Consider the following 25,600-nt stretch of genomic DNA (forward strand, 5'->3'; position numbering starts at 1 on the left):
CTGAAATTCAAATCAACTTCTAGAAAACTTCAAAAATATGCAGGGGGTTACTTGAAATGCAAGTCATTCATATTAAACCCAGAATAATCTTTCAGAGTGGACGCTGCTTATTATACTCTAAAATAACCAAACATGTTTTATACACTGACTGCATGATCAATACTTGTGCAAAAATCTTGATAGTGTTGTAGAATTTTCACTCACTCTAATAGTGGGAGACTAAGAATCTTGAGCTTAATTTTTTCCAATTCCAAGTTGAGGATATCCAAGTTATTCATAAAAACTAGAAAAAAAGTCAACAGATTAAGTTTACAATTTAGGATAATAGACCAAAGCAATAGATATTTTTAGAAATATAACAAAAGAGTCACTTCAGAAGACATCACACAGCATGCAAAACAACTCAGGTTTCTCTGAAACTCCAGTGGCTACTGCAACTCTGCACTGCTTAAAGGACAAGAAACTTTGGAGTAAATATTGATATTAAGATATTCCTGCCTACTTAAATCCCAATCAGTGGATGTCCCAGGATATTGAGTGACACCCGCACAGGGCCACTGACTATTCCCTCTGACCGCCATGGCACTGGGTGGTCCATGGGCAGAGACAGGGAGGATTGGCACCCCTGCTGGCAGGACTGTAGGTGGAGGACTCCCACACAGCTTAGAGAGATCAGTGATGCTGAACGTTAGCTCTGATCATTGCAGCAGTGTCTGGTTAGTGCAGAGTGGTTCAGGATGGAGTTGGGGCTGAACGAAACATTATCCTGGCACCGCTAATATTCACTGCTGGCACCTGGATACATCGCTGGTGCATGTAGAAGGAGCACGTCGTGGGCTTTCTACACGTGTAGGTCAGTGGCTGGAGGTAAGGTCTCAGACCCAAAATGGACATGTGCCAATTTTGATTTTTCCGCACGTCCATTTCTGCAAAAATATAAAAAGGCCTTTTTTTAACAGGCACGCTGAAAGATGAATCTGCGTGCACCCAAACACACGTCTACACTACCGCAGGTCATTTTTCAGCGCACCTCAGTAAAAGGAACCCATAAACTCTCCATTGCCCCGGGTACAACAGTAGAACAAAGTACTACTTAGATTGTGAGCCCACTAGGGACAGATCCAGTTAACTGTGAAATGAAACTGTAAACCGCTTAGCTCTTATTGACCTATAAGCAGTGGTGTGCTGGTAAATTTTAACAATAGGCTCTCTCCCCAGTACACCTCTGTGCCCCCCCCGTCCACCTCTGCGCCCCCCCCCCCCCCATCCACTTCTGTGCCCCCGTCTACCTCTACAAGCTCCCCCCCCCTAAAAAAAATTGTAGAGCTGGCTATTCCCGGGGAGAGAGTTAGCTGGTAAAATTTTAACAACAGGCTCTCTCTCCGGGCATAGCCAGCCCTGCAATTTGGGTGGAGGGGGGGCACAACACATTTCTCTCCCCCCCTACACGTGCAGGCACACTACACATACGCTTATTTATTCAATATCACAATTCTTCATGTACAGCCACAAAACAACCTTTAGGGTGGATAGTGTTCACAATGAGCTTCTTCTATTACCGACCAGACAGAGATGAGTTTTCCGTTTCGCAGAGTATAAGTTATCACAAGAAAAAAATATAAGAAAACCAATATGGGCTGCATTAGGGGCTTATATAACCCATTTATCATGTATAAACAAAAGAGATCTGCATGAAACAAAATATTTATTTTGACTAATAAACCACTTCCCCCTGAAACATGTTCAAAACAGAATAATCCATTTGTGTAAAAAGGTAAACTTCTATAAAACAGATGAAGATCTGTTTCCATGTGTGCCCCAATGAAAGGAGAGTTTAATTCTCTACTTCCATTTAATTTCAATACATTCCATCAACTTTATAACACCAGGCTTCCATGGTAGATTACAACAACAACAGTAAGACGAACCCAGACATCAGGAAACAGGATATCCTCACTGAAATTTAGCCATTCATGCCCATTGCCATTGCCCTTTCTCTCCCATCCAGAGTAGTGTTCTTTCTTCTTATTATTATTAAGCTATCTTGCTCCCCCCACCCCCCCGTTCTTCCTTTCCTTGCTGCTCTTTCAAACTTGCAGAAAATGCGATGAAATATTAGATTGTGCTGCGGCCCGCGGAGCCTAATTACCTGGTCTGACGAGGAGGACGACTATAGACTGGTGGCCAGCAGGGGTGGTGGAGGAGGACTGTGCACTAGCAGGAAGCAGAAGAGAAGGAGGCGCTACTAGCTTCTGCGGTCGGCCGCGATCTGGGATGGACAGAGGAGCCGAACACCTGCTGCAGGAGCCGTTACAGTCTTGGCGCGCAGGGTGCCGCACGGGGAGGAGGCAGTCATGATGTAGAAGATGGACGGGACTCAACCGGAGAGGCGGAGAGAGCGAGAGGAGCTGGGAGGAGCCGCTACTGCAGTAGGAAGGGCACACTGGCGAGGCGGAAAGAGAGCAAGAGGACTGGGAGCCGCTGGGAGGAGACAAGTGAGCCGCAGAGGTAAGGCGCGCGCCAGTGCAGCACGGACGGAGCAGATTCAGCAGAAGTTATTGGCTTACACCCGGCTGGTCTGCCCCCCCACCCCGCCCTCGGTACGCCACCGGAACCAGCCCAATGCAACACGAGGAGGCAGGGCTGCCACAATATCAGGTGACAGCTGGTGTGTGCAGGGCGGGCATGCGTGCCTCCATCCAGGGAAAAAAACTTTGTCCCGTCCTTCAGCTGAACAACCGGCTCGCAAATTCTTCAGAAATTAACAACCGGCTCTGCAGAGCCGGTGCGAGCCGGCTCCAGCATACCACTGCATATAAGTGCATTCACTCTGCAGCTTCTCAGTACCTCTCCACTCTCATCTCTCCCTACACTTCTCCCCGGGAACTCTGTTCACTAGGTAAATCTCTCTTCTCTGCACCCTTCTCCTCCACTGCTAACTCCAGACTCTGTTCCTTTTATCTTGCTGCACCATAGACTTGATGCAGCTGGTACATCAAGCTCCATCTCTGGCCCACCTTTTGATGCTGCTTTTAACTCCTAACTCTTACTCACTTGTTCAGAACCCTTATTTTATCATCCTCACTTTAATATTCCCTTATCTCTTATTTGTCCTGTTTGTCTGTCCTAATTAGATTGTAAGCTCTGTTGAGCAGGACTGTCTCTTCGTGTTCAAGTGTACAGTGCTGCGTACTTCTAGTAGCGCTATAGAAATGATAAGTAGTAGTACTAGTAGTAGTAGTAGAAGGTGGTTTACAGTATAAAAATGGGAAGAAGCCATTCAACCTGTAAAACAAACATCTAAGAGTAATGTACATCATAGTTATTTTTACAATAAAAATTTGCATCTTGGAAATTCTGGACTATCAGTTTTCTGTTTTTGTTGTTTGTTTGGTTGTTCCCACTTAGGGGCACTTTTACTAAGTTGGGTAGGTGCCTACGTGTGCCCAACACACATCAATTTGCAGTTACCACCCAGCTACCGCATGGCCCAGGTGGTAATTTGTCTTTTAACGGTAATTGTCATTGTTACGCGTGTAGATGATACACCGCATGGTTAACACGTGAGACCTTACCCGTAAGTCAATGGACACCAATTTTTATTTTGCCCAATGCCCATTTTTGGCAAATATTTAAGAACGACCCTTTTTTACAGGCGCGCTGAAAAATGGATCTGCACGCCGAAACCTTGTGCCTTACACAAGTGCAGTCCATTTTCAGTGCACCTTAGTAAAAGGACCCCTGTGGGGTTTTTTGCCACTGAGTAGAAAACTTTGACCACTTTTTTCTGAATTCCAAGGAACATTTCTTTCTTTCTTTTCTTTCTTTCTTCTTTCTTTCTTTCTTTCTTTCTTTCGTTATACTTACAGTCTTCCACTTTTTTCGCATCACATTCACCATTCACAGGAGCAGATAAAGCAAACAGACCCAAGAAAATGGCCAAACTCCACATTTTCAACATCTTTGGTTTTAGTTTCTGGACACTGCAGCAGCCTGTTGGAGATAAGGAGGGGGGGGGGGGGGACCTATCAAAAATGTATTAAGCTAACATTATAGGACTGGCAGCTGGTTCCAAATTTTCATAACAACCTCATCTAGAATATTAACAGGAAAAGAGAGCTACAAGTATATACTGGTAATGGAGTAAAACCAGGACTGCTAACTCTTTGTGATAGTGACCCATTCCATATTCAAATGGTGATTCAACATTCCATCTCACAGATTTCACATAAATACATAACTTTACCCTGCATAGCTATCAAATCAATCTTGAGAATACAGCACACTCATGCAAAAGTGCTGGATTTTCTTTAATCTGCAGTCTGATTCCAAACCCTGCACTGAACTCAGAACTCTCACAAACAACACACCTTCCCCACAGACACAGCCTAAAGTTTCTTTTTCCAAATATTAAAATTCACCTTCAACCTCCCCTCTGTCACAGGGGGAGGTTGAAGGCGACCCTCAGGGGGAGAAATGCTGGCTTCGGCCTAACCCCTGGTAAGCCTTTCCTCAGCAGAGAGGTGCCCAGCTCTACCACCGGCTGCCTTTCAGGTACTGTGGAGGACTTGCAGCTCATCTGCATATCCTTACAGCCTTCTCCGGGGTGACACCCAGGCCCACTCCAATCCACTCATGGCCTCCGCTCAAGGTGCCCAGCGCTCCCACCAGGTGCTGTGGAGGACTTGCAGCCCTTCTGCATTTCCTCACAGCTGTATCTGGGGTGACTCCAGGTCCACCCCGATCTTCCCAGGGCCCTCGCTCCAAGTACACAGAGTTTCCAGGTGTTTTTGGCTAGGATCAGGCGACCCTCAGGGGAAGGAATGCTGGCTTCGGCCTAACCCCTGGTAAACCTTTCCTCAGCAGAGAGGTGCCCAGCTCTACCACCGGCTGCCTTTCAAGTGCTGTGGAGGACTTGCAGCTCATCTGCATATCCTTACAGCCTTCTCCGGGGTGTCACCTAGGTCCACTCAGGGCCTCCGCTCTAGGTGCTGCGAGCCGGGGCATTTTTCCTCTTTACATCTATTCTTCTTCCCAGTTGCTAAAGTACCTCAGTCGTTTATGGCCCCTATCACATTCTCTTCCTAGCCCTGTCCCTTCCTAATCTTTTCCCTCACCCGCCCTAACCTCTCTCCACTACAGGAACTCACTGCCCATCCATCGACTTCATCAACTCACCTTCTCTCCTACCCTCTTCCTCCCTCTTGGCTTTTAATCTCCGTCTCTTTCTTCCCTCCATTTGCCTTCCCCATTCCACCTAAATACCTCTCGCCTTCGACGCCTTCGTGGCCACACCTCTCCTACTCTCCTCCGCTCTCTTTTACTCCTTCTCTTACTCTCAGCTGGTGACATCAATCCCAATCCTGGCCCTCCTCACCAACTATTATCCCAACTCTACAGATCTCACCGTGACCTCTCTAACCTCATCTCTATTCCTCTACTCCCCTCCTCTTCTCTGCCTTCTCTTGTGCCCTATGGAATGCCCGCTCTATCTGTAACAAACTCCCCTATATCCAGGACCTCTTTATCTCATGTCACCTCCATCTGCTCGCCATAACAGAAACCTGGCTCTGCCCTGATGACTCTGCTTCAGTCGCAGCCCTCTGCCATGGCGGTTATCTTTTTTCACATACTCCTCGCCCTGCTGGTCGCGGGGGCAGTGTTGGACTACTTCTCTCTCCCTCCTCCAGATTTCAACCCCTTCTTCCACCTCAATCTCACTGTTTTTCCTCCTTTGAAGTCCACTCTATCCGCCTTTTCTCTCCTCTGCCTCTTCAAATAGCAGTCATTTATAGTCCCCCTGATAAGTCCCTTTCATCCTTTCTCAGTGACTTTCATGCCTGGCTTGCCTTCTTCCATGATCCTTTCTCCCACTCTCTCATCCTTGGTGACTTTAATATTCTTGCTAATGATCCTTCCAACTCTTATAATTCCAAGTTACTCGCTTTAACATCCTCCTTTAATCTCCAACTATGCTCCACCTCCCCCACTCATCAAAATGGTCACTGTCTTGATCTCATCTTCTCCTCCAACTGTTCACCCTCTAGTTTCCTTGCCTCTGATCTTCCCCTCTCTGATCACCATCTTATAACTTTCACACTTAAATCTCCTCCCTCTCAGTCCCGTTCTATCTTATCTAATTTATCTAGGATCTTCACGATATTGACCCTTCATCTCTATCCTCCCGTGTTTCAAACCTCCTCTCTACTGTGGCACCATCCACGTCTGTCAACGAGGCTGTTTCTTCTTACAACAATACTCTATCCTCTGCCTTAGACACTCTTGCACCTTTGATGACCCGCCCTATAAGGCGTACAAAACCCCAACCTTGGCTGACTTCTAATATCCGCTACCTACGTTCCTGTACCCGCTCCACCGAACGCCTCTGGTGGAAATCTTGGGCCCTTGCTGATTTCTTACACTTTAAGTTCATGCTGACCTCCTTCCAATCTGCTCTTTTACGCGCCAAACAGGATTATTATATCCAACTGACCAACTCTCTTGGCTCTAACTCTCGACTTCTCTTCACCACAATGAACTCTCCTCAAGGTGCCCCCTCCCCCAAGTCCCCCTTCATTATCTCCTCAGACCCTTGCTGAATTCTTTCACGACAAGGTTCAAAAGATAAATCTTGAATTCTCTACCTTGCCACCTCTCCCTCCACTAGTCCATTCCCCTCTCTCTCCTTCCCCTCATTCCTTTTCCTCCTTTCCTGAAGTTACTATAGAGGAAACTACACTTCTCCTTTCTTCCTCAAAATGTACCACCTGTTCCTCAGATCCCATTCCCACCCACCTTCTTAATGCCATCTCACCTGCTCATATTCCTTTATCAGTCACATTCTCAACCTAATACTACTACTACTACTTAACATTTCTAGAGCGCTACTAGGGTTACGCAGCGCTGTACAATTTAACAAAGAGAGACAGTCCCTGCTCAAGAGCTTACAATCTAATAGACAAGTGAACGTCGGTCCGATAGGGGCAGTCAAATTGGGGCAGTCTGGATTCACTGAACGGTAATGGTTAGGTGCCGAACGCAGCATTGAAGAGGTGGGCTTTAAGCAAAGACTTGAAGACGGGCAGGGAGGGGGCTTGGCGTAAGGGTTCAGGAAGGTTGTTCCAAGCATAGGGTGAGGCGAGGCAGAATGAGCGGAGCCTGGAGTTGGCGGTGGTGGAGAAGGGTACTGAGAGGAGGGATTATCCTGTGAACGGAGGTTACGGGCGGGAACGTAAGGGGAGATGAGGGTAGAAAGATAGTGAGGGGGCAGCAGACTGCAACTGTCCCTACTGCCTTTAAACATGCTGTGGTAACACCTCTCCTTAAGAAGCCTTCACTCGACCCTACTTGTCCCTCTAATTACTGACCCATCTCCCTCCTCCCTTTTCTCCAAATTACTTGAGAGAAATTCACCACCGCTGTTCACCGCCGCTGCCTTGATTTTCTCTCCTCACATGCTATTCTTGACCCACTACAATCTGGTTTTCGGCCTCTCCACTCAACCTAAACTGCGCTTACTAAAGTCTCCAATGACCTATTACTGGCTAAATCCAGAGGTCTCTATTCCATCCTCATTCTTCTTGATCTTTCCGCTGCTTTTGACACTGTCGATCACAGCATACCCTGTCCTCACTTGGATTCCAGGGCTCTGTCCTTTCCTGGTTCTTTTCCTACCTCTCCCTCCGCACCTTCAGTGTTCACTCTGGTGGATCCTCTTCTACTTCTATCCCTCTGCCTGTCGGCATACCTTAGGGTTCTGTTCTTGGTACCCTCCTCTTTTCTATCTACACTTCTTCCCTTGGTTCATTAATCTCATCCCATGGCTTTTCCTACCATCTCTATGCTGATGACTCCCAAATCTACCTTTCTACCCCTGATATCTCACCTTGCATCCAAACCAAAGTTTCAGCGTGCGTATCTGACATTGCTGTCTGGATGTCTCAACGCCACCTGAAATTAAACATGACCAAAACCGAGCTTCTCATTTTTCCCCCCAAACCCACCTCCCCACTCCCCCCGTTTTGTATTTCTGTTGATGGCTCTCTCATTCTCTGTGTCTCCTCAGCTCGAAACCTTGGGGTCATCTTTGACTCTTCTCTCTCCTTCTCTGCTCATATCCACCCCTTTCTTTCCGAGCACTCTACTAAAACCCTCATCCACACCCTTGTCCACCTCTCGTTTAGACTATTGCAATCTGCTTCTTGCTGGCCTCCCACTTAGTCACCTCTCCCCTCTCCAATCGGTCCAAAACTCTGCTGCCTGTCTCGTCTTCCACCAGGGTCACTTTATTCATACTACCCCTCTCCTCAAGTCGCTTCACTGGCTCCCTATCCATTTTCGCATCCTGTTCAAACTTCTTCTACTAACCTATAAATGTACTCACTCTGCTGCTCCCCAGTATCTCTCCACACTCGTCCTTCCCTACACCCCTTCCCGTGCACTCCGATCCATGGATAAATCCTTCTTATCTGTTCCTTTCTCCACTACTGCCAACTCCAGACTTCGCAGGCCTTCTGTCTCGCTGCACCCTACGCCTGGAATAAACTTCCTGAGCCCCTACGTCTTTGCCCCATCCTTGGCCACCTTTAAATCTAGACTGAAAGCCCACCTCTTTAACATTGCTTTTGACTCGTAACCACATGTTTTTATTTTTTTTTGTTACATTTGTACCCCGCGCTTTCCCACTCAGGCTCAGTGCGGCAGGCAATGGAGGGTTAAGTGACTGGCCCAGAGTCACAAGGTGCTGCCTGTGCCAAGAATTAAACTCAGTTCCTCAGTTCCCAGGACCAAAGTCCACCACCCTAACCACTAGGCCACTCCACTCCTCCTTGTAACCACTCGCCTCCACCTACCCTCCTCTCCTCCTTCCTGTACACATTAATTGATTTGATTTGCTTACTTTATTTTTTGTCTATTAGATTGTAAGCTCTTTGAGCAGGGACTGTCTTTCTTCTATGTTTGTGCAGCGCTGCGTACGCCTTGTAGTAGTAGTAGTAGTCGCACTTTAAATCCTTACACCCTTATTCCTGACACCCTTATAGGCTTTCTCATTTAGTACAATTCCCACCACAAATCACAGCCTCTCTCACCCTTACCAGTCACCCACAAACTTAACCATTCCATTCACTATATGCAGAAACATACCTTTTCTCCACTCGAAAACCAAATTAAATATGGTTTAAACTTTCTCACAGCTTTCTGTTAGTACAGCTCTCCCTCACCCAAAACACATCAGTTTTCCCCAAATGTATTCAGCAATGCAGCCATGAAAGGCAGTCTGTTTATTTAAGTACTCACTTTCAAACTGGTACACACAAGCCTGTCTCTAAATTACTCTTCCAATCACTTATTTCACTTAAACCCATAAAATCTATACTTTTTCTCTTAAATTTCACACACCCAGCAAACGTTTTTTTTTCTCTCACTCTCCGTGCGCTCAGCCTGCTCTCTCCTCCAGTTCAGCGGTCTCCCTAGCAACTCATCCCCCGCCCCCTAGAGGAACATCTGACATCCCTCAACCAATCAGCTTGTCAGAAAAAGACAGTTTTTTTTTCTTATCTGTTTTAGAATCTTAGCTGTCCTAACTGAATCTCCAGGTTGCTTCCCCTTCCCCCCATAGAAGTTAATGCAAAACTTACTATATATAGAATTTTAAAGTCAATTTTAACCTAACCTGTACACAAAACAGCAAGAACCATTTTATAGTACACTCCCCACCTAATCATGGTTATTCTTTTGTTTAAAAAAACATATTTAAGAAACATCTCACACTTTCTTCACCTAACTCCATTAAAAATTCCCAAACTAACTTTAAAACCTTTTCCAGCCAGCACCATCCACCAAAACCCTGGAACAGCCCCCCCCCCCCCCCCCAGAGCCCCAGGAAAAAACATTTAATATATCTTACCATATATTACAGAAGTACTTAGCTTCAATCAAAAGGCAGATACTTCACATCCATATGGCATCTCAAATCTTGAATGATATCGAAGAAGCTTCAAAACATTCCCACGAACTATAGTTATAAAGGCACTCTCAATCACTCTCGCTGTTTCTTTGCTTCATCAGGAGAGGATATGCATAAACATTTATCTTCCATATTGCATACAAAACAAGTCAAAATGGCGACTGCTTATAAAGACGCTCCGACGGATGCACATTTTTATGAATTGACGTCACTTCCTGCAAGTCTGTATCTCGAGACAATCAATTAAAGGTGTTTAATCCTCAATCAATTAAAATGTTAGTAAAACACTTCCCATTCCATTGGGCCACTCAGACCATTGGGAAATGTTGTATGTAAATGATATATCCATCTTTGTTCTTTTGGTATAAAAACCCTGTAAATATCACCTCGTCTACCGTTATCCTGTATGTGCTCCTAAGCAGCTCCTAAGCCCGTCTTATTAACTTTTCTATACTGAATTAAAGAAATGCCTAAACGGAGAGGAAGGCAAAGGCCAAGCCCTGTGGCGTCTTCATCACCTTTAATCGGGGCTATGGATCGCTTCGTTGTGCCAGGAATTCAGGGAGGCTGTGATTCTTCGCTGATTGTGGAAACGGAGAAGTACCATAGGCGTAGACTGGGGGGGGCGAGGGGGGGCAATGCCCCCCCAAACGACGCGAGGCGCCGCCGCGCCATTAGTTAAAAAAAAAACAAAAAAAAAAAACACATGCAGGCACGCGCTCCTCTCGGTCCGCTTGGCTTCCCTGCCCTCTCTATCTGCGTCCCGCCTTCCTCTGACGTCATTTCCTTTCGGGCGGGACGCAGACAGAGAGGGCAGGGAAGCCAAGCGGACGGAGAGGAGCGTGTCCGTCTACCCCTCTCTCTTCCTCCCTCCCTCCGGCGCAGGCAGCAGTCTCCAGCGTTCCTGGCAGCGGTAGCGTTGTACACGCTGCCTTTGGCTCTGCCCCGAAGCCTTCTCTTCAAGTTCCTGTTCCCGCATAGGTGGAAACAGGAACTTGAAGAGAAGGCTTCCGGGGCAGACCGAAGGCAGCGTGTACATCGCTACCGCTGCCAGGACGCTGAAAAAGCTGAAGACTGTTGCCTGCACCGGAGGGAGGGAGGGAGGGAGGAAGAGAGGGGGTAAACGGAGTCACCATCTTGGACCTCGCGGGGGGGGGGGGAGCAGAGGGAAGATGGATGGGACTGGGAGGGGTGGGAAGCAGAGGGAAGGAGCAGGAGATGAATGGGACTGGGAGGGGTGGGAAGCAGAGGGAAGGAGCAGGAGATGAATGGGACTGGGAGGGGTGGGAAGCAGAGGGAAGGAGCAAGAGATGGATGGGACTGCGAGGGGTGGGGAGCAGAGGGAAGGAGCAGGAGATGAATGGGACTGGGAGGGGTGGGAAGCAGAGGGAAGGAGCAAGAGATGGATGGGACTGCGAGGGGTGGGGAGCAGAGGGAAGGAGCAAGAGATGATGGGACTGCGAGGGGTGGGGAGGCAGAGGGAAGGAGCAGGAGATGAATGGGACTGGGAGGGGTGGGAAGCAGAGGGAAGGAGCAAGAAATGGATGGGACTGCGAGGGGTGGGGAGCAGAGGGAAGGAGCAAGAGATGGATGGGACTGGGAGGGGTGGGAAGCAGAGGGAAGGAGCAAGAGATGGATGGGACTGGGAGGGGTGGGAAGCAGAGGGAAGGAGCAAGAGATGGATGGGACTGGAGGGGTGGGAAGCAGAGGAAAGGAGCAGGAGATGACTGAGGACTGGGAGGCGGTGGGACAGCAGAGGGAAGGAGCAAGAAATGAATGGGACTGGGAGGGGTGGGAAGCAGGGGGAAGGAGCAGGACATGAATGGGACTGGGAGGGGTGGGAAGCAGAGGAAAGGAGCAGGAGATGAATGGGACTGGAGGGGTGGGAAGCACAGGAAGGAGCAGGAGATGACTGGGGACGGGGGGGGGTGGGAAGCAGAGGGAAGGAGCAGGAGATGACTGGGAGGGGTGGGAAGCAGAGCAAAGGAGCAGGAGCTGAATGGGACTGGGAGGGTGGGAAGCAGAGGGGAGGGAGCAAGAAATGAATGGGACTGGGAGGGGTGGGAAGCAGAGGGAAGGAGCAGGAAATGAATGGGACTGGGAGGGGTGGGACAGCAGAGGAAAGGAGCAGGAGATGAATGGGACTGGGAGGGGTGGGAAGCACAGGGAAGGAGCAGGAGATGAATGGGACTGGGAGGGGTGGGAAGCAGAGCAAAGGAGCAGGAGATGAATGGGACTGGGAGGGGTGGGAAGCAGAGGGAAGGAGCAAGAAATGAATGGGACTGCGAGGGGTGGGGAGCAGAGGGAAGGAGCAGGAGATGAATGGGACTGGGAGGGGTGGGGAAGCAGAGGGAAGGAGCAGGAAATGAATGGGACTGGGAGGGGTGGGAAGCAGAGGAAAGGAGCAGGAGATGAATGGGACTGGGAGGGGTGGGAAGCAGAGGGAAGGAGCAGGAGATGACTGGGAGGGGTGGGAAGCAGAGGAAAGGAGCAGGAGATGAATGGGACTGGGAGGGGTGGGAAGCAGAGGGAAGGAGCAAGAAATGAATGGGACTGGGAGGGGTGGGAAGCAGAGGGAAGGAGCAGGAAATGAATGGGACTGGGAGGGTGGGAAGCAGAGGAAAGGAGCAGGAGATGAATGGGACTGGGAGGGGTGGGAAGCACAGGGAAGGAGCAGGAGATGAATGGGACTGGGAGGGGTGGGAAGCAGAGCAAAGGAGCAGGAGATGAATGGGACTGGGAGGGGTGGGAAGCAGAGGGAAGGAGCAAGAAATGAATGGGGACTGGGAGGGATGGGACTGGGAGGGGTGGGAAGCAGAGGGAAGGAGCAAGAGATGAATGGGACTGGGAGGGTGGGAAGCAGAGGAAAGGAGCAAGAAAATGAATGGGACTGGGAGGGGTGGGAAGCAGAGGGAAGGAGCAGGAGATGACTGGGAGGGGTGGGAAGCAGAGCAAAGGAGCAGGAGATGAATGGGACTGGGAGGGGTGGGAAGCAGAGGGAAGGAGCAAGAAATGAATGGGACTGGGAGGGGTGGGAAGCAGAGGGAAGGAGCAGGAAATGAATGGGACTGGGAGGGGTGGAAGCAGAGGAAAGGAGCAGGAGATGAATGGGACTGGGAGGGGTGGGAAGCACAGGGAAGGAGCAGGAGATGAATGGGACTGGGAGGGGTGGGAAGCACAGGGAAGGAGCAGGAGATGGATGGGACTGGGTGGGGTGGGAAGCAGAGGGATGGACCAGGAGATGGATGGGATTGGGAGAGGTCAGGCACAGCAGAGGGAAGGAGCAGAAGATGGATGGGACGGAGGGATGGTGAGCAGAGGGAAGGAACAGAAGATGGATGGAACTGGGAGGGTTGGGGAGCAGAGGGAAGGAGCAAGAGGTGGATGGGACTGGGAGGGTGGGGAGCAGAGGGAAGCCTACTGGAAAGAAGACACTGCATAAAACAGAAGACACTGGATCAAAGCGAATAGAAAAACTAAATGATCAGACAACAAAGGTAAATAAAAGTATTTTATTCATAATTTATTAATTGAAATGTGTCAGCTTTTTGAAATGTGCATCTGTGATATTTTGCCTGTAAATTTCATTTCCTTCCTCCATATTAGCATATTCATTTGCATATTTATATATGCAAATGATATGCTAATATGCTCCGCCCATTCTTTGCCCCCCAAATGAAACAGTCAAACTACGCCTATGAGAAGTACATAAGTACATAGTACATAAGTAGTGCCATACTGGGAAAGACCAAAGGTCCATCCAGCCCAGCATCCTGTCACCGACAGTGGCCAATCCAGGTCAAGGGCACCTGGCACGCTCCCCAAACGTAAAACATTCCAGACAAGTTATACCTAAAAATGCGGAATTTTTCCAAGTCCATTTAATAGCGGTCTATGGACTTGTCCTTTAGGAATCTATCTAACCCCTTTTTAAACTCCGTCAAGCTAACCGCCCGTACCACGTTCTCCGGCAACGAATTCCAGAGTCTAATTACACGTTGGGTGAAGAAAAATTTTCTCCGATTCGTTTTAAATTTACCACACTGTAGCTTCAGCTCATGCCCTCTAGTCCTAGTATTTTTGGATAGCGTGAACAGTCGCTTCACATCCACCCGATCCATTCCACTCATTATTTTATACACTTCTATCATATCTCCCCTCAGCCGTCTCTTCTCCAAGCTGAAAAGCCCTAGCCTTCTCAGCCTCTCTTCATAGGAAAGTCGTCCCATCCCCACTATCATTTTCGTCGCCCTTCGCTGTACCTTTTCCAATTCTACTATATCTTTTTGAGATACGGAGACCAGTACTGAACACAATACTCCAGGTGCGGTCGCACCATGGAGCGATACAACGGCATTATAACATCCGCACACCTGGACTCCATACCCTTCCTAATAACACCCAACATTCTATTCGCTTTCCTAGCCGCAGCAGCACACTGAGCAGAAGGTTTCAGCGTATCATCGACGACGACACCCAGATCCCTTTCTTGATCCGTAACTCCTAACGTGGAACCTTGCAAGACGTAGCTATAATTCGGGTTCCTCTTACCCACATGCATCACTTTGCACTTGTCAACATTGAACTTCATCTGCCACTTGCACGCCCATTCTCCCAGTCTCGCAAGGTCCTCCTGTAATCGTTCACATTCCTCCTGCGACTTGACGACCCTGAATAATTTTGTGTCATCGGCAAATTTAATTACCTCACTAGTTATTCCCATCTCTAGGTCATTTATAAATACATTAAAAAGCAACGGACCCAGCACAGACCCCTGCGGGACCCCACTAACTACCCTCCTCCACTGAGAATACTGGCCACGCAATCCTACTCTCTGCTTCCTATCTTTCAACCAGTTCTTAATCCATAATAATACCCTACCTCCGATTCCATGACTCTGCAATTTCTTCAGGAGTCTTTCGTGCGGCACTTTGTCAAACGCCTTCTGAAAATCCAGATATACAATATCAACCGGCTCCCCATTGTCCACATGTTTGCTTACCCCCTCAAAAAAATGCATTAGATTGGTGAGGCAAAGACTTCCCTTCACTAAATCCGTGCTGACTTTGTCTCATCAGTCCATGTTTTTGTATATGCTCTGCAATTTTATTCTTAATAATAGCCTCCACCATCTTGCCCGGCACCGACGTCAGACTCACCGGTCTATAATTTCCCGGATCTCCTCTGGAACCCTTCTTAAAAATCGGAGTAACATTGGCTACCCTCCAGTCTTCCGGTACTACACTCGATTTTAGGGACAGATTGCATATTCTAACAGTAGCTCCGCAAGTTCATTTTTTAGTTCTATTAATACTCTGGGATGAATACCATCAGGTCCCAGTGATTTACTACTCTTCAGCTTGCTGAACTGACCCATTACATCCTCCAAGGGTTACAGAGAATTTGTTTAGTTTCTCCGACTCCCCCGCTTCAATATCTTTCCGGCACCGGTGTCCCCCCCAAATCCTCCTCGGTGAAGACCGAAGCAAAGAATTCATTTAATTTCTCCGCTACGGCTTTGTCCTCCTTGATCGCCCCTTTAACACCATTTCGTCCAGCGGCCAACCGACTCTTTGGCCGGTTTCCTGCTTTTAATGTATCTAAAAAAAATTTTACTATGTATTTTTGCTTCCAACGCTAATTTCTTCTCAAAGTCCTTTTTTGCCCTCCTTATCTCCGCTTTGCATTTGGCTTGGCATTCCTTATGATCTATCCTGTTACTTTCAGTTGGTTCTCTTCTCCACTTTCTGAAGGATTGTTTTTTGGCTCTAATGATTTCCTTTATCTTACTGTTTAGCCACGCCGGCTGACGTTTAGTCTTTTTTCCCTTTTTTCTAATACGTGGAATATATTTGTCCTGAACCTCCAGGATGGTGTTTTTAAACAGCATCCACACCTGATGCAAGTTTTTTACTCTGCGAGCTGCTCCTTTCAGTCTTTTTTTCACCATTTTTCTCATTTTGTCGTAATCACCTTTTCTATAGTTAAACGCTAGCGTACTTGATTTCCACAACAAGAAGTAAACACCATGCTCAGCCCCGAGCTGAGGTATCCGCCGCCAATGCCAGTGTTCGTGCAGGAAGCATCTGTGCAGATTTCTACACCTCCCGAAGTGGTGGAAGTAGTTGCTGCAGCCGGGTCAGACTCCTGCAATCGATCACAGATTGCCCCGATGGAGAAGGGCAGTGACCAGCATGGCGACGTCGTCTCTGAAAGAAAACTTAACGAGTTGGAGAAGAAAACTTTCGAAGCTCTTGAGAATACTTCAGCAACACTCAGTAAGTCTTCTCTTTTGCCTAAACCCTCAACCATTACTCTCAAAACAATATGGAAGCATCTTTGACTTTGGAAACGTCTTTTCTCAGAAACTATCATTCTTATCCCAGAAAATACAAGCTCGAAATGAACTATTTTTTAAATCATTTATTTATAATTTTTCATTTTACAAGGGTCACTTGCAAACAGTAATACAGAGATGACTGTACATTAATACAATATTAGAGGAAAACAATCTCAACTAGATAAATGGATTATATACAATCTTTCTCTTCTTAGACCACAAAAGAAATTAAACAAAATAAAACATGGAAAAGAAAATAAGATGATACCTTTTTGTTGGACATAACTTAATACATTTCTTGATTAGCTTTCGAAGGTTGCCCTTCTTCCTCAGATCGGAAATAAGCAAATGTGCTAGCTGACAGTGTATATAAGTGAAAACATTCAAGCATTACTATGACAGTCTGACAGGGTGGGAGGAGGGGGGTGGGTAGGAAGTATGCATGGGGACATCAAAGCATATCATTGATATTCTAACAGGATGGGTGTGGATAGGTGAGGGGAGGGTGATCAACAGAGACATACAGCTTTATGGTTTATAATGGGCTAGGAACCCCAGATCCTTGTTAAGTCCTTTCTGTTGGGTGTTAAAATATTCAATCATTCTGACTTCAAAGGTCTTACGTTCTTGTATGGTTTTAAAGTTACCTTTCAGGATTCTCACTGTGAAGTCACTGGTATAGTGTCCTGGTCCTGTAAAATGTTGACCAACAGGCGTGGGAACCCTGCTGGCACCAGTATTGTTCATATGATGTCTATGTAAATTGAATCTTGTCTTAAGCATCTGGCCTGTTTCTCCAATATAGCATCCTTCGTTACATTTTTTGCACTGAATGATATATACAACATTGGAAGATGAGCAAGTGAAAGATCCCTTTATGTTGAATATCTTTCCTTTGTGGATGACTTTGGGGTCCTGTGAAATATTTTGGCATAGTTTGCAACTGGATAAATTACAGGAAAGTGTGCCCTTCTGTTCCTTTTCAGTCTGTGATGGAAGTTTACTTCTGATTAGCTTGTGTTTTAAATTGGGTGGCTGTCGGAAGGCCAGTACTGGTGGGGATGGGAATATCTCTTTCAGTAATTCATCCTCCTGGAGTATAAGTTGTAGATCTCTTATGATTTTCCTCAGTTTTTCCAGCTCTGGATTGTATGTCACTACAAGCGGGATTCTGTCTGTGGATTTTTCTTTTGTACTGTAGCAGATTCTCCCTGGGTGTTTTGAGGGAGGAGGCAATATTCTTGGAGATTATTTTGGGGTTGTAGCCCTTCTGTTTGAAGGATTCAGTCGGGCTTTTAAGGTGTCTGTCTCTGTCCCCTGGGTCAGAGCAGATACGGTGGTATCTTGTGGCTTGGCTGTAAATGATGGATCTTTTTGTATGTGAAGGATGGAAGCTGGAGTTGTGGAGGTAGCTGCATCTGTCTGTGGGTTTCTTGTATATAGATGTTTGTATACAGCCATCACTGATTGAGACCGTGGTGTCCAAAAAATTGACTTTTTCTGGGGAGTAGTCAATTTTGAATCTGATTGTAGGATGGTATGTATTGAATGCAGAATAAAATTGTTTCAGAGTGGAGCAAGATGGCGGCAGCAACATCATTCCACGAGAGAGCCCTTGGATAGCGCTGTATTAAACCCATACCCCCTGGTTGAATTTACTTAAAAAAATAATTTTACCTTATTCTTTTTTCATCGATGCCGCATACCAAGAGGAAAGGGGTTTTGAGAACCGGAACCCTGCCGGTTCGAACTTCGACTCCAACGCAGCTCTCTATCCAAGGATTCCTCGCGAGAACCCCTGTTACGACGCCGGGAAGCCCTGCTGAGCTCGATGCCCGAGGAGAGGCTGAGCTCCAGGGGCAGGACGTTTCTTTGTCCCCCCCGGTGCGCCCACCACCACCGCAACCAGCTGACGTCGATGATGGGCGAGTAGCCCCTAATCGTGGAAACGAGAGAGGAGAGCTACTACTGGGTCCCCACTTCGACGATACAGCTGAGGCCTGTATTTCAACAAAGGCTGAGAGTCAGATGGCACAGAGGCCAGGGAAATCTTTTGTCTCCTCGCCGGCGGTGACCCTTGAGGCGATATGGGAGACTCTACAGACGGTGATGGAATCAACTAGCAAGATTGAACCGTTACTGGGTAAAGTAAATGAATTAACTACTGCATTTTCCTCTATGAAAGAAGAGGTAACTGAAAAGATTCAAAATTTGTCTAATGAAACTTCTAAAGTGAAGGAAATTTCAGTTAAACTAATACAAGATAATATGCTGATACATAAAAAGTTGGAACATTTTGAAAATCATAATAGGAGGTTAAATTTACGTTTTTTGAATTTTCCTCGGACTTCCATATATCCCCCATTAGAAATTTTCAAAAGATATTTGATGGAAAATTTGAAATTTACCTCAGAAAATATACCTCCAGTGAATAAAATTATTACCTTCCTACCAAGAAACCAACACAAGAGTTGAAACAACCGGATTTAAATGTATCAGCTTTATTAGAAACTTCGTTAACTGATATAACTGACCGGCAAACATTGCTGGTCTCATTCATATTTCCTCAAGATTTAGAATCTATTAGAAGGATGGCTTTGAAGAATTTGCAAACTCCATTTTATGGGGAGAAAATCTGGTATTCCCGGATGTGACTAAACAAACTCAAAGCAGAAGGAAAGACTTCTTAGCACTTCGAGCTGAAACTTTGTCTTTAGGAGCCTCATTCCACTTGAACTATCCTTGTAAATGCAATATTAAACATTTAGGGGTAAAATATGTTTTCTTTGAACCCGAACACTTAAAACAATTTATTTTACAAAAAAAATTATTATAATGCTTTTGAATCTAAACTGTTATGTTTCGCCTTAAGATTAGGATGTGGGGAGAGTAATTATATATAAGTTTGGGGTTAGTTTAATCTGCTATTGCTTTATTTCAATCTTGTCAAGTGTTCCACTAAATTTCTTTCTCCTAAGATAACGGCTCTTAGCCCCTCCAAATATGGTGGTCTAATATAAGTTTGTAACATTTTCCTGTTTTAATTTTGCCTAATTATGTGGTGATTTTCTAACTGTATTACCTATTCAAGTAGTAAATGCTTGTAAAAATGTGAAAATGATAAAATAAAAATTAAAAAAAAAAAAAAAAAAATTGTTTCAGAGTTTCTTCACCCTCCGTCCAAATCATAAAAATGTCATCGATGTACCGGTAGTATTTTAGAGGTTTGGTCTCGTGTATATTCAGAAATGTCTCTTCCAGCTCAGCCATAAAAAGGTTGGCATATTGGGGTGCTGTCCTGGTGCCCATCGCAGTGCCCATTATTTGCAGATAGATATCATTGTTAAAGTGGAAGTAGTTGTGAGTTAAAATGAATTTGATTAATTTTGTAATAGTTTCTGGTTGATGGTCCAGTGTGGATTTTTTTAGGAGTCTTCCACATGCAGCTATGCCATCCGCATGTGGACTGTTGCTGTATAGTGATTCTACATCCATCATGACCAGAAGGGTGTTAGATGGTAGTTGCTTGATATTTTTTCAATTTATTCAGAAAGTCTGTGGTGTCTTGTATGAAGCTGTTAGTGTTGTGTACGAGAGGTTTCAGAATTCCCTCTATGAATCCAGATATTTCTTCCGTGAGTGTGCCACTACCTGATATGATTGGTCTGCCAGGGTTTCCCGGTTTGTGGATCTTGGGTAGCATGTAGAATGAGCCCACGGAAGGTTGATTGGTATGAGTTTCTTCAGGTGAGGTTGCGCTCTTGTGTAGGAAATGTTTTGATAAGGTCTTTTCAGCTGTTTTGTGTAATCCTGTGTGGGGTCCTCAGTTAGTTTCCTGTAGTATTTATTGTCTGAGAGCTGTCTGTGCCCCTCTTCAATGTATTTTGTATGTCCATAATTACCACTGCACCTCCTTTGTCTGCGGGTTTGATGATAATGAGTCCGTTAGTTTGTAGGGTTCTTATGGCCGCTCTTTCTGGTGGGGTAAGATTGTACAGGATTCTCTTTTGTTTGTTGGAAAGTTGGGATTTCACCCTATGTCTGAAACTTTCTATGTAATTATCCAGCTTGTAGTTTTGTCCCTCCTGTGGGGTGAAATAAGTGTTCTTTTGTTTAAGACTGTATTCCGGTCTGTTTGGTGTCCCTTTATTATAGAAATGTGTTTAAGGCGCATTTTTCTAAAGAATTCCTCTAGGTCTGAGTATAGTTGGATTACATCTAGTCCTCTGGACGGACAGAATGAGAGCCCTTTGGATAGCACCGAGACCTCATGCTGTGATAATGATGGTTCGAGAGGTTTATTATCCCCATTTGGTTTGCATCTGTAAAGGTGTGATCAGTATTCCCTGGTTTGTTTGGGCTCTGATTTTCACATGCCTCAGCTGTGTATACCAAGTGTCTCCAAGGTGTCCTAGGGATGTTGGTTCTGCAGAGTTATAGCTATTCAAGGATAAGCAGTTTCTCTCTCTTTGGTATCATCTTATTTTCTTTTCCACGTTTTCTTTGTTTGATTTCTATTGATAACCTTAAGAGTGGACTAACACGGCTACCACACTCCTCTACTTTTAGACCACAAAATAAATAGGGAGAGTGAAACACGACAAAGAGATCAATTCAACAACAATAAACAAAGAAAACGTGGTATTAACCTGATTATCCTCAGTTATTATTTATCTGACTCATTATTCCACATTGATCATCTGGTTGGCTTCTTCAAACCCAAGACAGTGTATAGTCAATTAATTTCGTTGGAAACATACTTATTGTCCAATATTAGTGGAAATAATACACCTGATTTCATTTATTTTCTCCGTTAAAACCAGAAATTATTTAACAATACAAACTCTTGAATCTCTAATCCAATTCCCACGATTAAGGTAGTTCAGTTTCACAGGCTTCACTCCTTTTGAATTAATATACTAAGATGAATAATTCAGAGGAAAAAACTTTAGGAGTCATACCGGAACTCTGGGAAAACAACAATCTCGATATTAATCATTCCTATATAATAAAATGTATCTCCAACATTCTGAAGCTGAGAAAGTGACGCCTTCAAGCATGATAGCATTCCTGCAACGTTCCGGAACTATGTGTAAGGCTCCATCTCCTCAATTGACGACACGTAGTTCCGGAACGTTGCCAGGAATGCTTCAAGGCTTGAAGGCTTCACTTTCTCAGCTTCAGCAGTTGGAGATGCATTTTATTATATAGGATGTGCTTGGTGCTTTTCTGTACCACATGGGGGGAATTTAATATATGCTGATTAAAGTGGAGGAGTGGCTGGGGGGGGGGGGCAGGGGAGATAGGACAATCACTGGGTGACTGGAGGGGGGCAGGGGAGAGAGGAGAATCGCTGGGTGGCTGGAGGGGGAGCAGGGAACAGAGGAGACTCGCTGGCTGGCTGGAGGGGGAGCAGGGGACAGAGGAGACTCGGTGGGTGGCTGGAGGGGGGGCAGGGGACAAAAGAGCATCAGTGGGTGGCTGGAGGGGGGCAAGGGAAAAAGTAGAATCACTGGGTGACTGGAGGGGGAGCAGGGGAGAGAGGAGAATCGCTGGGTGGCTGGAGGGGGGAAAGTGGAAACACACTCGCACCTAGCAGTCTCACTCTCTCTCTGTCACACACAGACACTCGCACATTCACTCTCTCTCTCTACACACAGTCAATCTCACACATACTCTCTCAAACATACACACTCCGAGGGAAACCTTGCTAGCGCCCGTTTCATTTGTGTCAGAAACGGGCCTGTTTTACTAGTCTGTAATAATATTCATTTTGTTCAAAATTTTCTGGTCTATTATCAGCAAATGAAGCATTTTAAAAATTGAGAAACAAATTAAAGCTATAGAAGAAAAAAACTGAAGAAAATGTTAAAGACATTAAAATATCTCAGCAGATACAAGTAGATATTATAAAAGAAAATAAATGGCTACAGACTAAAGTGGAAAACGTAGAAAACCAACAAAGATCAAAGACCCTACGAGTAATAAATTTTCCTAGACAAGAAATGGTGGCATCTTTGCTGACTTTTAAAAAGTATATGTTTGATATCTTAAAGATTCCAGAACAGGCTTGTCCACCAATATCTAACATCTACTATTTACAGCCATATAAAAGATCAATTATAGATGGACAACTTGAATCTGAAGGAATTGAACCAGTAATTGAGACTTTGAATCTTTCACAAATAATAGAAGCTGATAATTTGGGTTTGGAACCACGATCTCTTATTGTAACATTTGTTCTGCAACCAGACAGGGACTGGGTGTTAAAACAATTTTTCAGACATAGGAAAGAAACTTTTTTGAATTTCCAAGTATGAATATACCCAGACGTTTCCAAAGTAACACAAAGAGACGTCAAAATTTCCTTAAATTACGTCCCACTGTGTTTCAGATGGGAGGTTTATTTTGGTTGAATTTTCCCTGCAAATGTGTAGTGAAGCTGAATTCAGTAAAATATATTTTCTTTGATCCCCTGCATTTAAACTCATTCTTAGAATCTAAGAAAGTAATTACCCCACACTTAAATTCAGAAACAGTCCCGACATCGACTCCTTAGTTAACAAGATTATAATCCTGTGTAAATCCTCTTCAGGCCTCTGGATAGAGTTTAAATACTATTATTACTTTATATTGTGCCTTATTTCTCTCTTACCAGAACATGGAAAGGTATGTGCTTCTTTTACTGGCGGGTTGTCCAATCGATCCCACCACTGCCACCATATGTAACCAGGGTCCTCCTTCCATGTGGGGCCTAGGGCTTACCCTGCTTAGCTTTAGCTGTTTCCCTCTAAGGTATGGGATCCAAACCATCTCTCCTCTGTCAGGCACTTGTCCCGGTCTGGCTGCTCTCCGGCTGGCCTGAGCCTTTTTCCTGCGCACTGCAGGGTCACACAAAAACTCAGCATTCTCATAGTTTCTTGAAAACACAGGTTTTTATTTTCTCAAAACCCTTTTCTTCAATACAGCCTTAGTCTTCACTTAGTTTCATCACCAACAATGAAAGATTCAGTTCAGGTTTTCACATTCACCTTCTCAACACAGTTCAATCTTAATTCAGAATACCACAAAGCATTAAATCCTTGCCTTGTTCCACAGGCACTATCTTCTAGCCTCAGATAGTTAATGGGTTAGCTTTCTCCACCAGCTCCTTCCCCACTGTATGATTTCTCCTCTCCAACTGTCCACAGTTTTGGCCATACTGACGCCACAAAATGATGATATGTGAAGTTTCTTCAGTATTGCTGAGGTGAAAAGATACCGTAAACTCAGCCTGTTCCTTACAAAGGGATCCTGTCAACATGGTAATGTAATCACTGACTTCCTGATTCTTACAGTTTAAAGCACTGGATGTGAGAGCTCAGATAACTGAGATTCCAGGGACCTTGCCCCACTGGAAAAGGAAATCTAGATGAATTTTTATATTTAGAAGAAATTAAGATATTTTGTGCACCTTGAAAGAAATGTTATATTTATATCATTTAGGAGTTAAGGTTAATTATCCACAAATACTAATGTGAAAGACAGTTTTTTGACATATAGTTAATTTATGCAGGGAAGGAAATAATTTTTGTAAGAATCACGGCTATCTAAAAAGTGTTTTCCCCTATGCAAATTGCCTGTACGTTTGTGAATAACAGAGTTTATGCAGAGTACCGGATTTCTTTATGCCATGGTAAAGGAATCTAGGAACATGGCTGATTATGCTGTGTTTGTTTGTTTTAATAAAAGCCTGTGAGTTAGGACAATTTAAGGCTGTGAATATTTATAGGCACTGGATAGAGGGGATTTCTAATTAGTTTTTTGTGCGCAGTTGTGCAATATAATTCATGGTGCTTGGAAGTGAATGGAGTAACTGTGACAGAACTGTAGGGACACTTTGGGGAAGATTTGTGTTGAGAGAAATATGTGGATGGCGATTTTTGCTGAGAGAGGGTTGTGTTGATGGTGGGTAATTGTGATTTTTTGTGGTTCGTTGGTTGCCATTTTGAAGGTTGTGATGGTAGCGTGGCAGAGATGGGATGGTACAGATGAATTTTGGTATAGACTGTTTAGATTATTATGATATGTACATCTGGAGTGATGATATATATTACAGGAAGAGATGAACATTACTGAAAAATTGCTGGAAATGGAGGGGAGGGGAAAGAGAAGATTTGCTGGCTATGGAAGTAACCTCTTAAGTTATCAGGACCTTTCAGATTTAGTGCACCCTGCTAGGCTCCTTAAGTAAGGTAAGATTCAAACATTCTCACAATGCGATTTTTTTTTAATGATTTTTCTGGGAGAATGATTTTGTTTTTGTTTAGCACCTGTTGTCTTGAATTGAAGTTATTTTGCTGATGCTGCACTGTTAAACTGTTCAACTGAGTTCCTTCCTGTGTTTTGTTTGAAACTGCTACATTCTGCCTGACTTTCTAGCTGACACCCCTGAGAGTAAAATATATAGAAGGGTAAAAGGCACGTCGTGGTTACACCAACTTGTATTGACTCCAACTTGTCTGCCCTCCTTCTAGGTAACTAAACACAAGTCTATACAGTAGCTAACAGTGTCCACCACTGATACACATAAACTGTATTTATAAATTACTAGAAGAAGGAGAGTCAGAAGGCTGTTGATATGAGAAGAAGCATTTTATTATAACTTACCAATTATGGGTATACTGGCATATGATAATTTCACTCAATCAATTAGGGATCAAATATCAATAACCTGGTGTTGGTAATAATAGTAATTGAACAATTACACTAGCGGTTCACTATTAATTCAAATAATGTTATAATTTTTATAATTTTTTAATTTGCAGTGCTCAGTAATGCTGTAGTGTCTTAACCACCATATGTTTATGGAACAGGTACTCAGCCACCAAACATCACAGCACTATCCCTTCCTCTCTTCCCTTTCCTGTCTTTCATATAATACAGGCAGTTGTTTTTCACTTATCTTTGCTGGATTGATGTGCGGTTTGAGTCATTGTCCATATCACCGGTGCTTAGTGCATTGTGTTTAAAAACAAAGTTCCTTCTTTATTGCCTTTGTTGACTAAACTACAAACTATATATATAATCACATCTCTTCTTCATTTTCTATGATCATATTATAAACTCATTCTTAAACATGGTTATGTTGAAAATAGTTTTCAGCTTACCGGGAGAGATCACACCGCTCGCACCTCCCTGTCTGATGAACCAGAGTCTAAGCAAGACCCTCTAATATATATGTCATATCCCTGATAATTAACGGATATTACATCATTTTACATCACGTTATTTTAAAGCGACAACCATTCTAT

The 25,600-nt window shown here is 44.8% G+C and overlaps 1 long non-coding RNA gene across 1 annotated transcript; it reads right to left on the minus strand.

Annotated features, from left to right (window-relative positions):
* Positions 1–204: 204 nt before the first annotated feature.
* LOC115459539 lies at positions 205–25,490 on the minus strand. Its single transcript, XR_003940296.1, has 3 exons — positions 25,457–25,490; positions 3,868–3,993; positions 205–283 (listed from the first exon to the last, which is right to left on the minus strand). It is a non-coding gene; the product is annotated as an uncharacterized LOC115459539 (long non-coding RNA).
* Positions 25,491–25,600: the final 110 nt, after the last annotated feature.

The sequence above is a fragment of the Microcaecilia unicolor genome, unplaced genomic scaffold (genome assembly GCF_901765095.1).
Source record: "Microcaecilia unicolor unplaced genomic scaffold, aMicUni1.1, whole genome shotgun sequence".
NCBI lineage: Eukaryota > Metazoa > Chordata > Amphibia > Gymnophiona > Siphonopidae > Microcaecilia > Microcaecilia unicolor.